The sequence below is a fragment of the Mauremys reevesii genome, linkage group 12, assembly GCF_016161935.1.
Source record: "Mauremys reevesii isolate NIE-2019 linkage group 12, ASM1616193v1, whole genome shotgun sequence".
In the NCBI taxonomy this organism is placed as follows: Eukaryota; Metazoa; Chordata; order Testudines; family Geoemydidae; genus Mauremys; species Mauremys reevesii.
The window spans coordinates 42,118,643-42,136,075 of record NC_052634.1 but is presented as its reverse complement, the minus strand read 5'-3'; the positions used below and the strand labels follow the sequence as shown (position 1 = coordinate 42,136,075).

The 17,433-nt window shown below is 55.5% G+C and overlaps 10 non-coding genes across 10 annotated transcripts; 3 read left to right on the top strand and 7 right to left on the bottom strand.

The window, feature by feature from the left end:
- Positions 1–238: 238 nt before the first annotated feature.
- TRNAN-GUU lies at positions 239–319 on the bottom strand. Its single transcript has one exon. It is a non-coding gene; the product is annotated as a tRNA-Asn (tRNA).
- Positions 320–1,868: 1,549 nt separating this feature from the next.
- Positions 1,869–1,940, top strand: TRNAM-CAU. The gene has a single exon. It is a non-coding gene; the product is annotated as a tRNA-Met (tRNA).
- Positions 1,941–2,685: 745 nt separating this feature from the next.
- TRNAN-GUU lies at positions 2,686–2,766 on the bottom strand. The gene has a single exon. It is a non-coding gene; the product is annotated as a tRNA-Asn (tRNA).
- Positions 2,767–4,324: 1,558 nt separating this feature from the next.
- TRNAM-CAU lies at positions 4,325–4,396 on the top strand. The gene has a single exon. It is a non-coding gene; the product is annotated as a tRNA-Met (tRNA).
- A 757-nt stretch (positions 4,397–5,153) lies between these two features.
- On the bottom strand, positions 5,154–5,227 carry TRNAN-GUU. Its single transcript has one exon. It is a non-coding gene; the product is annotated as a tRNA-Asn (tRNA).
- Positions 5,228–7,640: 2,413 nt separating this feature from the next.
- Positions 7,641–7,714, bottom strand: TRNAN-GUU. The gene has a single exon. It is a non-coding gene; the product is annotated as a tRNA-Asn (tRNA).
- Positions 7,715–10,123: 2,409 nt separating this feature from the next.
- TRNAN-GUU lies at positions 10,124–10,197 on the bottom strand. Its single transcript has one exon. It is a non-coding gene; the product is annotated as a tRNA-Asn (tRNA).
- A 2,436-nt stretch (positions 10,198–12,633) lies between these two features.
- Positions 12,634–12,707, bottom strand: TRNAN-GUU. The gene has a single exon. It is a non-coding gene; the product is annotated as a tRNA-Asn (tRNA).
- Positions 12,708–14,296: 1,589 nt separating this feature from the next.
- Positions 14,297–14,368, top strand: TRNAM-CAU. The gene has a single exon. It is a non-coding gene; the product is annotated as a tRNA-Met (tRNA).
- A 767-nt stretch (positions 14,369–15,135) lies between these two features.
- On the bottom strand, positions 15,136–15,209 carry TRNAN-GUU. The gene has a single exon. It is a non-coding gene; the product is annotated as a tRNA-Asn (tRNA).
- Between the last annotated feature and the right edge of the window lie 2,224 nt (positions 15,210–17,433).

Here is a 17,433-nt window from a genome sequence, read left to right as displayed (position 1 = left end):
GCGTCTCCCTTGCCGCTTGGGCGGAGGCGGGAAGGGAGCGAAACGTTCCCGGCTGAAAGATTTTGGGCTCGGCTTTGAGGATTAAGCCTGAGCCTCCGGCATGGCTGCGGGCAGATGGGTTTCTGAATGGCATCCAGCCTGCTCTTTGGACCACCGGCTGAAAGCACTGAGGCAGCAAATGGGACCTTGAGGCTCCCCACAGGCCTCAGGGAAGCAAGGAAGTAGCATGGGCTTAGCGTCGTCCTGGGTGGGCTCGAACCACCATCCTTTCGGTTAACAGCCGAACGCGCTGACCCATTGCGCCACAGAGACATGGACGGGCAAGGCTGTATTGAGCACAAAAGCTGGGAATCAGCTCAGGGCATACGGTAGAGCACATGCATGCAGTGGTTGGCCAAGCAACAGCAAGGAACTGGACTGCTATGGAGGGAAAGTTCTTTGGGAAGGAACCGAAAGAGCACCGGGCTGTGGTACAGCGCCGCAAACACTTTCTTTGGCCTGTTTTGCTGGAAAAGTTAGCAGAGTGAGATTGTTAGTCACAGGTCAGTGGGTGGGTTTATGCAAATCCTGGACTCTAGACGGGGGCACACAACTTCCGTGGACATGCACCACCTCTGCAACTAACGTTTGCTACCTCACTCCTCACAACACACCTTTACCTTTCAGGGCTAAAATACACCGTGAAAGAGATCTAACGGCATAAGCTTAGGGGTGAGCAACTGCAGCACTCACAACAATTTGAAGAGATTCAAAACCACCTCTGCCTCTGTCTTTCCACAGCAGGGACAGCAGAAAGGACATCAGCAGCACCTGCAAGAGGCCAACAAACATCCATTTCTACCTCCTCCACGTGCTGCCGTTAGGAACCCATACCCCTAAATGGTGAGTACTTTTCAGGTGAGGGTGACGCTCTCAGGCCTCAAATGCCAGGTACAGTTACTCTGTCCTTGATCCAAAATCAACAGGAAAATACACTGGATTACTCCTGCCCCAATAACAAAGAGACTGGGGAACCGCAGCAGCTGAAATGACCGCTTGGACGAGCACTCCCATCATGCAATCCGGGGTGGGTGTAACCATGCAAATGACATCAGCCCCAAAAGGCCTTGACGACAGATCACCAACAGATGTCAGGGTAGACTTCATACTGACCCTGCTTCAACTAGATTGTGGCAAAGATTCCCAAACACCGAACGTTAAAACTCATCTAACGCTGGTCAATCCATCCTCATCGTCGTAGCCGTTATACTCCACACCCGAACGTAGCCCTCATATGGACAACATACCCTCCTAACTCAGTGTCTGTACGTTAACCTTTTACCCCCAGTCAGGGCTATTGCAGATTATGTATTCCTTACGCCACCCCATTTTAAACCGAACTTTGTACCCCTTGGGTAAGCTGTACGTTGTTCCTGAGCACCAGAAACTTCTACGCCAAACTCTGTACCGTACACTTTTTTTTTCTTTGAACCTCATCTTAATAAAATGCTGACTTTTGTTCGAGATCCCGGCTCCTCTTTGCAAGGCGTGTGCGTTCGCGCCGCGTTTTAGTCTGCTAATACGGCGGGGGGCGATTGAGCCAGAGGTGCTTGCCTGCTGCAGACACGGATCCAAGGCTGAACCTCGTCCCCCACAAGCGTAACTGAAAACAGTTTAAGAAGTGCTCCCGTCTCCGGCACTCAGCTACCCAGCTCCCAATGGGGTCCAAACCCCAACTAGATCCTTTTTACCCTGTAGAAGCTAGCTGTAAAATCCTGTGACCAGGCAGCTGCTCAGCAGCCTGCGCATCTGCCTGCCAGAGCGAGGGCGTGTAAGGCACTAATCCGGATAGTGGCAGCTAGGTGGCAGGGGGGAGAGTGTGAAGAAACAGCAGAGTGGCGCAGCGGGAGCGTGCTGGGCCCATAACCCAGAGGTCGATGGATCGAAACCATCCTCTGCTACGCGTGCGCTTGTTTCTTTTCCCTCTGGGCCTTCAAGCGAGCCGGTGACCAGCAGAGCCCCAAGAGCCTAGGCCATGAGGCAAGAGATGGCTGAGGCAAAGTGGCGGCCTGCCAGGGAGCTCCCTGGCACCTCTGGCTGCCTGGGCTGAAGGCAAGAGGCAGGCCTGGTGTGGCGAGGGCCTCCTGTCCTGGAATGAGGCTGCAGTGCTTCCTGGTCCCCTTTTCCCACCCACACCGGCAGGCGGCTGCCGCGGAGAACACGAGGGAGGCTCTCGGGCGCTGGGCAGCGCTGTGTGTGTGGCTGTCACGGAAAGAGCCCAGGCTCCCAACTCGACCTGCCATTGACTCGCGTGGCTCTGCGCGCCGTCAGCCGGGCGGGCGGGCCAGGCCGCGGACGTGACTCAGGCTTGGGCCGCATGGCCGCGCTTTCCTGACGAGGCATGAGGCAGGCCAAGAGCTTGCACAGCGTACAGGAAGTGGGAGGAGGCGTCTTTGAGCCGGCCTGTCTCCTGCTTCTCCCTTGCCGCTGGGCGGAGGCGGGAAGGAGCGAAACGTTCCCGGCTGAAAGTTTTGTGCTCGGCTTTGAGGATTAAGCCTGAGCCTCCGGCATGGCTGCTGGCAGATGGGTTTCTGAATGGCATCCAGCCTGCTCTTGACCACCGGCTGAAAGCACTGAGGCAGCAAATGGGACCTTTGAGGCTCCCCACAGGCCTCAGGGAAGCAAGGAAGTAGCATGGGCTTAGCGTCGTCCTGGGTGGGCTCGAACCACCATCCTTTCGGTTAACAGCCGAACGCGCTGACCCATTGCGCCACAGAGACATGGACGGGCAAGGCTGTATTGAGCACAAAAGCTGGGAATCAGCTCAGGCATACGGTATAGCACATGCATGCAGTGGTTGGCCAAGCAACAGCAAGGAACTGGACTGCTATGGAGGGAAAGTTCTTTGGGAAGGAACCGAAAAGAGCACCGGGCTGTGGTACAGCGCCGCATACACTTTCTTTGGCCTGTTTTGCTGGAAAAGTTAGCAGAGTGAGATTGTTAGTCACAGGTCAGTGGGTGGGTTTATGCAAATCCTGGACTCTTGGACGGGGGCACACAACTTCTGTGGCACATGTACCACCTCTGCAACTAACGTTTGCTACCTCGCTCCCTAATAACACACCTTTTATCTCTCAGGACCAAAATACACCGTGAAAGAGATCTAACGGCATAACCTTAGGGTGAGCAACTGCAGCACTCACAACAAATTGAAGAGATTCAAAACCGCCTCTGCCTCTGTCTTTCCACACCAGGAACAACAGAAAGGACATCAGCAGCACCTGCAAGAGACCAACAACCATCCATTTCTACCTCCCTCCACACGCTGCCGTTAGGAACCCATACCCCTTAATGGTGAGTACTTTTCAGGCGAGGGTGACGCTCTCAGGCCTCAAATGCCAGGTACAGTTACTCTGTCCTTGATCCAAAATCAACAGGAAAATACACTGGATTACTCCTGCCCCAATAACAAAGAGACTGGGGAACCCGCAGCAGCTGAAATGACCGTTTGGACAAGCACTCCCATCATGCAATCCGGGGTGGGTGTAACCATGCAAATGACATCAGCCCCAAAAGGCCTTGACGACAGATCACCAACAGATGGCAGGGTAGACTTCATACTGACCCTGCTTCAACTAGATTGTGGCAAAGATTCCCAAACACCGAACGTTAAAACTCACCTAACGCGGGTCAATCCATCCTCATCGTCGTAACCGCTCGTTATACTCCACACCCGAACGTAGCCCTCATATGGACAACATACCCTCCTAACTCAGTGTCTGTACGTTAACCTTTACCCCAGTCAGGGCTATTGCAGATTATGTATTCCTTACGCCACCCCATTTTAAACCGAACTTTGCACCCCTTGGGTAAGCTGTACGTTGTTCCCTGAGCACCAGAAACTTCTACGCCGAAACTCTGTACCGTACACTTTTTTTTCTTTGAACCTCATCTTAATAAAATGCTGACTTTTGTTCGAGATCCCGGCTCCTTTTTCTTTGAAAGGCGTGTGCGTTCTCCGCGTTTAGTCTGCTAATACGGCGGGGGGCGGTTGAGCCAGAGGTGCTTGCTTGCTGCAGACACGGATCCAAGGCTGAACCTCGTCCCCCACAAGCGTAACTGAAAACAGTTTAAGAAGTGCTCCCGTCTCTGGCACTCAGCTACCCAGCTCCCAATGGGGTCCAAACCCCAAATAGATCCTTTTTACCCTGTAGAAGCTAGCTGTAAAATCCTGTGACCAGGGCAGCTGCCTAGCAGCCAGCGCATCTGCCTGCCAGAGCGAGGGCATGTAAGGCACTAATCCGGATAGTGGCAGCTAGGTGACAGGGGGAGAGTGTGAAGAAGCAGCAGAGTGGCGCAGCGGGAGCGTGCTGGGCCCATAACCCAGAGGTCGATGGATCGAAACCATCCTCTGCTACGCGTGCGCTTGTTTCTTTTCCCTCTGGGCCTTCAAGCGAGCCGGTGACCAGCAGAGCCCCAAGAGCCTAGGCCATGAGGCAAGAGGTGGCTGAGGCAAAGCGGCGGCCTGCCAGGAGCTCCTGGCACCTCTGGCTGCCTGGGCTGAAGGCAAGAGGCAGGCCTGGGCGTGGCGAGGGCCTCCTGTCCCGGAATGAGGCTGCAGTGCTTCCTGGTCCCCTTTTCCCACCCACACCGGCAGGCGGCTGCTGCGGGAGAACACGAGGGAGGCTCTGGGGGCGCTAGGCAGCGCTGTGTGTGTGGCTGTCAGGGAAAGAGCCGAGGCTCCCGACTCGACCTGCCATTGACTCGCGTGGCTCTGCGCGCCGTCAGCCGGGCGGGTGGGCCAGGCCGCGGACGTGACTCAGGCTTGGGCCGCATGGCGTGCTTTCCTGATGAGGCATGAGGCAGGCCAAGAGCTTTGCACAGCGTACAGGGAAGTGGGAGGTGTCTTTGAGCCGGCCTGTCTCCTCCGCTTCTCCCTTGCCGCTGGGCGGAGGCGGGAAGGAGCGAAATGTTCCGGCTGAAAGTTTTGTGCTCGGCTTTGAGGATTAAGCCTGAGCCTCCGGCACGGCTGCTGGCAGATGGGTTTCTGAATGGCATCCAGCCTGCTCTTTGGACCACCAGCTGAAAGCTCTGAGGCCAGAGGTAGCAAATGGGACCTTTGAGGCTCCCCATACAGGCCTCGGGAAAGCAAGGCAGTAGCAGGGGCTTAGCGCCGTCCCTGGGTGGGCTCGAACCACCATCCTTTCAGTTAACAGCCGAACGCGCTGACCCATTGCGCCACAGAGACGGCAAGGCTGTATTGAGCACAAAAGCCGGGAATCAGCTCAGGGTACGGTATAGCACATGCCTACAGTGGTTAGCCAAGCAAAAGCAAGGAACTGGATTGCTATGGAAGGAAAGTTCTCTGGGAAGGAACCGAAAGAGCACCGGGGCTGTGGTACAGCGCTGCATACACTTTCTTTGGTCTGTTTTGCTGGAAGAGTTAGCAGAGCGAGATTGTTAGTCACAGGTGAGTGGGTGGGTTTATGCAAATACTGGACTCTTGGACAGGAGCAGGGGCGGGGGGGATCAACACGACTTCTGTGGCACATGCACCACCTCTGCAACTAACGTCTGCTACCTCACTCCCTAACAACACACCTTTTAGCTCTCAGGACCAAAATACACCGTGAAAGAGATCTAAGATCTAACGGCATAAGCTTAGGGTGAGCAACTGCAGCACTCACAACAATTTGAAGAGATTCAAAACCGCCTCTGCCTCTGTCTTTCCACACCAGGGACAGCAGAAAGGACATCAGCAGCACCTGCGAGAGACCAACAAACATCCATTTCTACCTCCCTCCACCGCTGCCGTTATGAACCACTACCCCTTAATGGTGAGTACTTTTCAGGCGAGGGTGACGCTCTCAGGCCTCAAAGGCCAGGTACATTTACTCTGTAATTGATCCAAAACCAACAGGAAAATACACTGGATTACTCCTGCCCCAATAACAAAGACACTGGGGATCCGCAGCAGCTGAAATGACCGTTTGGACAAGCACTCCCATCATGCAATCCGGGGTGGGTGTAACCATGCAAATGACATCAGCCCCAAAAGGCCTTGACGACAGATCACCAACAGATGGCAGGGTAGACTTCATACTGACCCTGCTTCAACTAGATTGTGGCAAAGATTCCAAAACACCGAGCGTTAAAACTCACCTAACGCGGGTCAATCCATCCTCATCGTCGTAACGCTCGTTATACTCCACACCCGAACGTAGCCCTCATATGGACAACATGCCCTCCTACCTCAGTGTCTGTACGTTAACCTTTTACCCCCCCTCAGGGCTATTGCAGATTATGTATTCCTTACGCCACCCCATTTTAAACCGAACTTTGCACCCTTGGGTAAGCTGTACGTTGTTCCCTGAGCACCAGAAACTTCTACGCCAAAACTCTGTACCGTACACTTTTTTCTTTGAACCTCATCTTAATAAAATGCTGACTTTTGTTCGAGATCGGCTCCTCTTCCTTTGCAAGGCGTGTGCGTTCGCTCCGCGTTTAGTCTGCTAATACGGCGGGGGCGATTGAGCCAGAGGTGCTTGCCTGCTGCAGACACGGATCCAAGGCTGACCCTCGTCCCCACAAGCGTAACTGAAAACAGTTTAAGAAGTGCTCCCGTCTCTGGCACTCAGCTACCCAGCTCCCAATGGGGTCCAAACCCCAAATAGATCCTTTTACCCTGTAGAAGCTAGCTGTAAAATCCTGTGACCAGGGCAGCTGCCTGGCAGCCAGCGCATCTGCCTGCCAGAGCGAGGGCATGTAAGGCACTAATCCGGATAGTGGCAGCTAGGTGACAGGGGAGAGTGTGAAGAAGCAGCAGAGTGGTGCAGCGGGCGTGCTGGGCCCATAACCCAGAGGTCGATGGATCGAAACCATCCTCTGCTACGCGTGCGCTTGTTTCTTTTCCTCTGGGCCTTCAAGCGAGCCAGTGACCAGCAGAGCCCCAAGAGCCTAGGCCATGAGGCAAGAGGTGGCTGAGGCAAAGCGGCGGCCTGCCAGGAGCTCCTGGCACCTCTGGCTGCCTGGGCTGAAGGCAAGAGGCAGGCCTGGGCGTGGCGAGGGCCTCCTGTCCCGGAATGAGGCTGCAGTGCTTCCTGGTCCCCTTTTCCCACCCACACCGGCAGGCGGCTGCTGCGGGAGAACACGAGGGAGGCTCTGGGGGCGCTAGGCAGCGCTGTGTGTGTGGCTGTCAGGGGAAAGAGCCGAGGCTCCCGACTCGACCTGCCATTGACTCGCGTGGCTCTGCGCGCCGTCAGCCGGGGCGGGGTGGGCCAGGCCGCGGACGTGACTCAGGCTTGGGCCGCATGGCCGTGCTTTCCTGATGAGGCATGAGGCAGGCCAAGAGCTTTGCACAGCGTACAGGGAAGTGGGAGGGAGGTGTCTTTGAGCCGGCCTGTCTCCTCCGCTTCTCCCTTGCCGCTTGGGCGGAGGCGGGAAGGGAGCGAAATGTTCCCGGCTGAAAGTTTTTGTGCTCGGCTTTGAGGATTAAGCCTGAGCCTCCGGCACGGCTGCTGGCAGATGGGTTTCTGAATGGCATCCAGCCTGCTCTTTGGACCACCAGCTGAAAGCTCTGAGGCCAAGAGGTAGCAAAATGGGACCTTTGAGGCTCCCCATACAGGCCTCGGGAAAGCAAGGCAGTAGCAGGGGCTTAGCGCCGTCCCTGGGTGGGCTCGAACCACCATCCTTTCAGTTAACAGCCGAACGCGCTGACCCATTGCGCCACAGAGACGGCAAGGCTGTATTGAGCACAAAAGCCGGGAATCAGCTCAGGGTACGGTATAGCACATGCCTACAGTGGTTAGCCAAGCAAAAGCAAGGAACTGGATTGCTATGGAAGGAAAGTTCTGTGGGAAGGAACCGAAAAGAGCACCGGGGCTGTGGTACAGCGCTCGCATACACTTTCTTTGGTCTGTTTTGCTGGAAGAGTTAGCAGAGCGAGATTGTTAGTCACAGGTGAGTGGGTGGGTTTATGCAAATACTGGACACTTGGACAGGAGCAGGGGCGGGGGGGGGATCAACACGACTTCTGTGGCACATGCACCACCTCTGTAACTAACGTCTGCTACCTCACTCCCTAACAACACACCTTTTAGCTCTCAGGACCAAAATACACCGTGAAAGAGATTTAAGATCTAACGGCATAAGCTTAGGGTGAGCAACTGCAGCACTCACAACAATTTGAAGAGATTCAAAACCGCCTCTGCCTCTGTCTTTCCACACCAGGGACAGCAGAAAGGACATCAGCAGCACCTGCGAGAGACCAACAAACATCCATTTCTACCTTCCTCCACGCGCTGCCGTTAGGAACCCCTACCCCTTAATGGTGAGTACTTTTCAGGCGAGGGTGACGCTCTCAGGCCTCAAAGGCCAGGTACAGTTACTCTGTCCTTGATCCAAAACCAACAGGAAAATACACTGGATTACTCCTGCCCCAATAACAAAGGCACTGGGGATCCCGCAGCAGCTGAAATGACCGTTTGGACAAGCACTCCCATCATGCAATCCGGGGTGGGTGTAACCATGCAAATGACATCAGCCCCAAAAGGCCTTGACGACAGATCACCAACAGATGGCAGGGTAGACTTCATACTGACCCTGCTTCAACTAGATTGTGGCAAAGATTCCAAAACACCGAACGTTAAAACTCACCTAACGCGGGTCAATCCATCCTCATCGTCGTAACAGCTCGTTATACTCCACACCCGAGCGTAGCCCTCATATGGACAACATGCCCTCCTAACTCAGTGTCTGTACGTTAACCTTTACCCCCTCAGGGCTATTGCAGATTATGTATTCCTTACGCCACCCCATTTTAAACCGAACTTTGCACCCCTTGGGTAAGCTGTACGTTGTTCCTGAGCACCAGAAACTTCTACGCCAAAACTCTGTACCGTACACTTTTTTTCTTTGAACCTCATCTTAATAAAATGCTGACTTTTGTTCGAGATCCGGCTCCTCTTCCTTTGCAAGGCGTGTGCGTTCGCTCCAGCGTTTTAGTCTGCTAATACGGCGGGGCGATTGAGCCAGAGGTGCTTGCCTGCTGCAGACACGGATCCAAGGCTGACCCTCGTCCCCACAAGCGTAACTGAAAACAGTTTAAGAAGTGCTCCCGTCTCTGGCACTCAGCTACCCAGCTCCCAATGGGGTCCAAACCCCAAATAGATCCTTTTACCCTGTAGAAGCTAGCTGTAAAATCCTGTGACCAGGGCAGCTGCCTGGCAGCCAGCGCATCTGCCTGCCAGAGCGAGGGCATGTAAGGCACTAATCCGGATAGTGGCAGCTAGGTGACAGGGGAGAGTGTGAAGAAGCAGCAGAGTGGCGCAGCGGGGCGTGCTGGGCCCATAACCCAGAGGTCGATGGATCGAAACCATCCTCTGCTACGCGTGCGCTTGTTTCTTTTCCTCTGGGCCTTCAAGCGAGCCGGTGACCAGCAGAGCCCCAAGAGCCTAGGCCATGAGGCAAGAGGTGGCTGAGGCAAAGCGGCGGCCTGCCAGGGAGCTCCTGGCACCTCTGGCTGCCTGGGCTGAAGGCAAGAGGCAGGCCTGGGCGTGGCGAGGGCCTCCTGTCCCGGAATGAGGCTGCAGTGCTTCCTGGTCCCCTTTTCCCACCCACACCGGCAGGCGGCTGCTGCGGGAGAACACGAGGAGGCTCTGGGGCGCTAGGCAGCGCTGTGTGTGTGGCTGTCAGGGAAAGAGCCGAGGCTCCCGACTCGACCTGCCATTGACTCGCGTGGCTCTGCGCGCCGTCAGCCGGGCGGGGTGGGCCAGGCCGGACGTGACTCAGGCTTGGGCCGCATGGCCGTGCTTTCCTGATGAGGCATGAGGCAGGCCAAGAGCTTTGCACAGCGTACAGGGAAGTGGGAGGGAGGTGTCTTTGAGCCGGCCTGTCTCCTCCGCTTCTCCCTTGCCGCTTGGGCGGAGGCGGGAAGGAGCGAAATGTTCCCGGCTGAAAGTTTTGTGCTCGGCTTTGAGGATTAAGCCTGAGCCTCCGGCACGGCTGCTGGCAGATGGGTTTCTGAATGGCATCCAGCCTGCTCTTTGGACCACCAGCTGAAAGCTCTGAGGCCAGAGGTAGCAAATGGGACCTTTGAGGCTCCCCACAGGCCTCGGGAAAGCAAGGCAGCAGCAGGGCTTAGCGCCGTCCCTGGGTGGGCTCGAACCACCATCCTTTCGGTTAACAGCCGAACGCGCTGACCCATTGCGCCACAGAGACATGGAGGGGGCAAGGCTGTATTGAGCACAAAAGCCGGGAATCAGCTCAGGGTACGGTATAGCACATGCCTACAGTGGTTAGCCAAGCAAAAGCAAGGAACTGGATTGCTATGGAAGGAAAGTTCTGTGGGAAGGAACCGAAAAGAGCACCGGGGCTGTGGTACAGCGCTCGCATACACTTTCTTTGGTCTGTTTTGCTGGAAGAGTTAGCAGAGCGAGATTGTTAGTCACAGGTGAGTGGGTGGGTTTATGCAAATACTGGACACTTGGACAGGAGCAGGGGCGGGGGGGCTCAACACGAATTCTGTAGCACATGCACCACCTCTGTAACTAACGTCTGCTACCTCACTCCCTAACAACACACCTTTTAGCTCTCAGGACCAAAATACACTGTGAAAGAGATCTAAGATCTAACGGCATAAGCTTAGGGTGAGCAACTGCAGCACTCACAACAATTTGAAGAGATTCAAAACCGCCTCTGCCTCTGTCTTTCCACACCAGGGACAGCAGAAAGGACATCAGCAGCACCTGCGAGAGACCAACAAACATCCATTTCTACCTCCCTCCACGCGCTGCCGTTAGGAACCCCTACCCCTTAATGGTGAGTACTTTTCAGGCGAGGGTGACGCTCTCAGGCCTCAAAGGCCAGGTACAGTTACTCTGTCCTTGATCCAAAACCAACAGGAAAATACACTGGATTACTCCTGCCCCAATAACAAAGACACTGGGGATCCGCAGCAGCTGAAATGACCGTTTGGACAAGCACTCCCATCATGCAATCCGGGGTGGGTGTAACCATGCAAATGACATCAGCCCCAAAAGGCCTTGACGACAGATCACCAACAGATGGCAGGGTAGACTTCATACTGACCCTGCTTCAACTAGATTGTGGCAAAGATTCCAAAACACCGAACGTTAAAACTCACCTAACGCGGGTCAATCCATCCTCATCGTCGTAACCGCTCGTTATACTCCACACCCGACCGTAGCCCTCATATGGACAACATGCCCTCCTAACTCAGTGTCTGTACGTTAACCTTTTACCCCCCCTCAGGGCTATTGCAGATTATGTATTCCTTACGCCACCCCATTTTAAACGAAATTTGAACCCCTTGGGTAAGCTGTACGTTGTTACCTGAGCACCAGAAACTTCTAATCCAAAACTCAGTAAAGTACACTTTTAATTTATTTGAACCTAAACTTAATAAAATGATGACTTTTGTTAGAGATCCGGCTCCTCTACCTTTGCAAGGAGTGTGCGTTCGCTCCGCGGATTAGTCTGCTAATACGGCGGGGGGCGATTGAGCCAGAGGTGCTTGCCTGCTGCAGACACGGATCCAAGGCTGACCCTCGTCCCCCACAAGCGTAACTGAAAACAGTTTAAGAAGTGCTCCCGTCTCTGGCACTCAGCTACCCAGCTCCCAATGGGGTCCAAACCCCAAATAGATCCTTTTTACCCTGTAGAAGCTAGCTGTAAAATCCTGTGACCAGGGCAGCTGCCTAGCAGCCAGCGCATCTGCCTGCCAGAGCGAGGGCATGTAAGGCACTAATCCGGATAGTGGCAGCTAGGTGACAGGGGGAGAGTGTGAAGAAGCAGCAGAGTGGTGCAGCGGGAGCGTGCTGGGCCCATAACCCAGAGGTCGATGGATCGAAACCATCCTCTGCTACGCGTGCGCTTGTTTCTTTTCCCTCTGGGCCTTCAAGCGAGCCAGTGACCAGCAGAGCCCCAAGAGCCTAGGCCATGAGGCAAGAGGTGGCTGAGGCAAAGCGGCGGCCTGCCAGGGAGCTCCCTGGCACCTCTGGCTGCCTGGGCTGAAGGCAAGAGGCAGGCCTGGGCGTGGCGAGGGCCTCCTGTCCCGGAATGAGGCTGCAGTGCTTCCTGGTCCCCTTTTCCCACCCACACCGGCAGGCGGCTGCTGCGGGAGAACACGAGGGAGGCTCTGGGGGCGCTAGGCAGCGCTGTGTGTGTGGCTGTCAGGGGAAAGAGCCGAGGCTCCCGACTCGACCTGCCATTGACTCGCGTGGCTCTGCGCGCCGTCAGCCGGGCGGGTGGGCCAGGCAGCGGACGTGACTCAGGCTTGGGCCGCATGGCCGTGCTTTCCTGATGAGGCATGAGGCAGGCCAAGAGCTTTGCACAGCGTACAGGGAAGTGGGAGGAGGTGTCTTTGAGCCGGCCTGTCTCCTCCGCTTCTCCCTTGCCGCTTGGGCGGAGGCGGGAAGGGAGCGAAATGTTCCCGGCTGAAAGTTTTTGTGCTCGGCTTTGAGGATTAAGCCTGAGCCTCCGGCACGGCTGCTGGCAGATGGGTTTCTGAATGGCATCCAGCCTGCTCTTTGGACCACCAGCTGAAAGCTCTGAGGCCAAGAGGTAGCAAAATGGGACCTTTGAGGCTCCCCATACAGGCCTCGGGAAAGCAAGGCAGTAGCAGGGGCTTAGCGCCGTCCCTGGGTGGGCTCGAACCACCATCCTTTTGGTTAACAGCCGAACGCGCTGACCCATTGCGCCACAGAGACATGGAGGGGCAAGGCTGTATTGAGCACAAAGCCGGGAATCAGCTCAGGGTACGGTATAGCACATGCCTACAGTGGTTAGCCAAGCAAAAGCAAGGAACTGGATTGCTATGGAAGGAAAGTTCTGTGGGAAGGAACCGAAAAGAGCACCGGGCTGTGGTACAGCGCCGCATACACTTGCTTGGGTCTGTTTTGCTGGAAGAGTGAGCTGAGCGCTATTGTGAGTCACAGGTGAGTGGGTGGGTTTATGCAAATACTGGACACTTGGACAGGAGCAGGGGCGGGGGGGGGATCAACACGACTTCTGTGGCACATGCACCACCTCTGCAACTAACGTCTGCTACCTCACTCCCTAACAACACACCTTTTAGCTCTCAGGACCAAAATACACCGTGAAAGAGATCTAAGATCTAACGGCATAAGCTTAGGGTGAGCAACTGCAGCACTCACAACAATTTGAAGAGATTCAAAACCGCCTCTGCCTCTGTCTTTCCACACCAGGGACAGCAGAAAGGACATCAGCAGCACCTGCGAGAGACCAACAAACATCCATTTCTACCTCCCTCCACGCTGCCGTTAGGAACCCCTACCCCTTAATGGTGAGTACTTTTCAGGCGAGGGTGACGCTCTCAGGCCTCAAAGGCCAGGTACAGTTACTCTGTCCTTGATCCAAAACCAACAGGAAAATACACTGGATTACTCCTGCCCCAATAACAAAGGCACTGGGGATCCCGCAGCAGCTGAAATGACCGTTTGGACAAGCACTCCCATCATGCAATCCGGGGTGGGTGTAACCATGCAAATGACATCAGCCCCAAAAGGCCTTGACGACAGATCACCAACAGATGGCAGGGTAGACTTCATACTGACCCTGCTTCAACTAGATTGTGGCAAAGATTCCAAAACACCGAACGTTAAAACTCACCTAACGCGGGTCAATCCATCCTCATCGTCGTAACCGCTCGTTATACTCCACACCCGAACGTAGCCCTCATATGGACAACATGCCCTCCTAACTCAGTGTCTGTACGTTAACCTTTTACCCCCCCTCAGGGCTATTGCAGATTATGTATTCCTTACGCCACCCCATTTTAAACCGAACTTTGCACCCCTTGGGTAAGCTGTACGTTGTTCCCTGAGCACCAGAAACTTCTACGCCAAAACTCTGTACCGTACACTTTTTTTCTTTGAACCTCATCTTAATAAAATGCTGACTTTTGTTCGAGATCGGCTCCTCTTCCTTTGCAAGGCGTGTGCGTTCGCTCCGCGTTTTAGTCTGCTAATACGGCGGGGGGCGATTGAGCCAGAGGTGCTTGCCTGCTGCAGACACGGATCCAAGGCTGACCCTCGTCCCCCACAAGCGTAACTGAAAACAGTTTAAGAAGTGCTCCCGTCTCTGGCACTCAGCTACCCAGCTCCCAATGGGGTCCAAACCCCAAATAGATCCTTTTTACCCTGTAGAAGCTAGCTGTAAAATCCTGTGACCAGGGCTGCGGCCTTGCAGCCTGCGCATCTGCCTGCCAGAGCGAGGGCATGTAAGGCACTAATCCGGATAGTGGCAGCTAGGTGACAGGGGGAGAGTGTGAAGAAGCAGCAGAGTGGCGCAGCGGGAGCGTGCTGGGCCCATAACCCAGAGGTCGATGGATCGAAACCATCCTCTGCTACGCGTGCGCTTGTTTCTTTCCCTCTGGGCCTTCAAGCGAGCCGGTGACCAGCAGAGCCCCAAGAGCCTAGGCCATGAGGCAAGAGGTGGCTGAGGCAAAGCGGCGGCCTGCCAGGAGCTCCCTGGCACCTCTGGCTGCCTGGGCTGAAGGCAAGAGGCAGGCCTGGGCGTGGCGAGGGCCTCCTGTCCCGGAATGAGGCTGCAGTGCTTCCTGGTCCCCTTTTCCCACCCACACCGGCAGGCGGCTGCTGCGGGAGAACACGAGGAGGCTCTGGGGCGCTAGGCAGCGCTGTGTGTGTGGCTGTCAGGGGAAAGAGCCGAGGCTCCCGACTCGACCTGCCATTGACTCGCGTGGCTCTGGCGCGTCAGCCGGGGCGGGGTGGGCCAGGCCGCGGACGTGACTCAGGCTTGGGCCGCATGGCCGTGCTTTCCTGATGAGGCATGAGGCAGGCCAAGAGCTTTGCACAGCGTACAGGGAAGTGGGAGGGAGGTGTCTTTGAGCCGGCCTGTCTCCTCCGCTTCTCCCTTGCCGCTTGGGCGGAGGCGGGAAGGGAGCGAAATGTTCCCGGCTGAAAGTTTTTGTGCTCGGCTTTGAGGATTAAGCCTGAGCCTCCGGCACGGCTGCTGGCAGATGGGTTTCTGAATGGCATCCAGCCTGCTCTTTGGACCACCAGCTGAAAGCTCTGAGGCCAAGAGGTAGCAAAATGGGACCTTTGAGGCTCCCCATACAGGCCTCGGGAAAGCAAGGCAGCAGCAGGGGCTTAGCGCCGTCCCTGGGTGGGCTCGAACCACCATCCTTTCGGTTAACAGCCGAACGCGCTGACCCATTGCGCCACAGAGACATGGAGGGGGCAAGGCTGTATTGAGCACAAAAGCCGGGAATCAGCTCAGGGTACGGTATAGCACATGCCTACAGTGGTTAGCCAAGCAAAAGCAAGGAACTGGATTGCTATGGAAGGAAAGTTCTGTGGGAAGGAACCGAAAAGAGCACCGGGGCTGTGGTACAGCGCTCGCATACACTTTCTTTGGTCTGTTTTGCTGGAAGAGTTAGCAGAGCGAGATTGTTAGTCACAGGTGAGTGGGTGGGTTTATGCAAATACTGGACACTTGGACAGGAGCAGGGGCGGGGGGGCTCAACACGAATTCTGTAGCACATGCACCACCTCTGTAACTAACGTCTGCTACCTCACTCCCTAACAACACACCTTTTAGCTCTCAGGACCAAAATACACTGTGAAAGAGATCTAAGATCTAACGGCATAAGCTTAGGGTGAGCAACTGCAGCACTCACAACAATTTGAAGAGATTCAAAACCGCCTCTGCCTCTGTCTTTCCACACCAGGGACAGCAGAAAGGACATCAGCAGCACCTGCGAGAGACCAACAAACATCCATTTCTACCTCCCTCCACGCGCTGCCGTTAGGAACCCCTACCCTTAATGGTGAGTACTTTTCAGGCGAGGTGACGCTCTCAGGCCTCAAAGGCCAGGTACAGTTACTCTGTCCTTGATCCAAAACCAACAGGAAAATACACTGGATTACTCCTGCCCCAATAACAAAGACACTGGGGATCCCGCAGCAGCTGAAATGACCGTTTGGACAAGCACTCCCATCATGCAATCCGGGGTGGGTGTAACCATGCAAATGACATCAGCCCCAAAAGGCCTTGACGACAGATCACCAACAGATGGCAGGGTAGACTTCATACTGACCCTGCTTCAACTAGATTGTGGCAAAGATTCCAAAACACGAACGTTAAAACTCACCTAACGCGGGTCAATCCATCCTCATCGTCGTAACCGCTCGTTATACTCCACACCCGAACGTAGCCCTCATATGGACAACATGCCCTCCTAACTCAGTGTCTGTACGTTAACCTTTTACCCCCCCTCAGGGCTATTGCAGATTATGTATTCCTTACGCCACCCCATTTTAAACCGAACTTTGCACCCTTGGGTAAGCTGTACGTTGTTCCCTGAGCACCAGAAACTTCTACGCCAAAACTCTGTACCGTACACTTTTTTTCTTTGAACCTCATCTTAATAAAATGCTGACTTTTGTTCGAGATCCGGCTCCTCTTCCTTTGCAAGGCGTGTGCGTTCGCTCCGCGTTTTAGTCTGCTAATACGGCGGGGGCGATTGAGCCAGAGGTGCTTGCCTGCTGCAGACACGGATCCAAGGCTGACCCTCGTCCCCACAAGCGTAACTGAAAACAGTTTAAGAAGTGCTCCCGTCTCTGGCACTCAGCTACCCAGCTCCCAATGGGGTCCAAACCCCAAATAGATCCTTTTACCCTGTAGAAGCTAGCTGTAAAATCCTGTGACCAGGGCAGCTGCCTGGCAGCCAGCGCATCTGCCTGCCAGAGCGAGGGCATGTAAGGCACTAATCCGGATAGTGGCAGCTAGGTGACAGGGGAGAGTGTGAAGAAGCAGCAGAGTGGTGCAGCGGAGCGTGCTGGGCCCATAACCCAGAGGTCGATGGATCGAAACCATCCTCTGCTACGCGCGGCGCTTGTTTCTTTTCCCTCTGGGCCTTCAAGCGAGCCGGTGACCAGCAGAGCCCCAAGAGCCTAGGCCATGAGGCAAGAGGTGGCTGAGGCAAAGCGGCGGCCTGCCAGGGAGCTCGGCTGCCTGGGCTGAAGGCAAGAGGCACGCCTGGGCGTGGCGAGGGCCTCCTGTCCTGGAATGAGGCTGCAGTGCTTCCTGGTCCCCTTTTCCCACCCACACCGGCAGGCGGCTGCTGCGGGAGAACACGAGGGAGGCTCTGGGGGCGCTAGGCAGCGCTGTGTGTGTGGCTGTCAGGGGAAAGAGCCGAGGCTCCCGACTCGACCTGCCATTGACTCGCGTGGCTCTGCGCGCCGTCAGCCGGGCGGGTGGGCCAGGCCACGGACGTGACTCAGGCTTGGGCCGCATGGCCGTGCTTTCCTGATGAGGCATGAGGCAGGCCAAGAGCTTTGCACAGCGTACAGGGAAGTGGGAGGGAGGTGTCTTTGAGCCGGCCTGTCTCCTCCGCTTCTCCCTTGCCGCTTGGGCGGAGGCGGGAAGGGAGCGAAATGTTCCCGGCTGAAA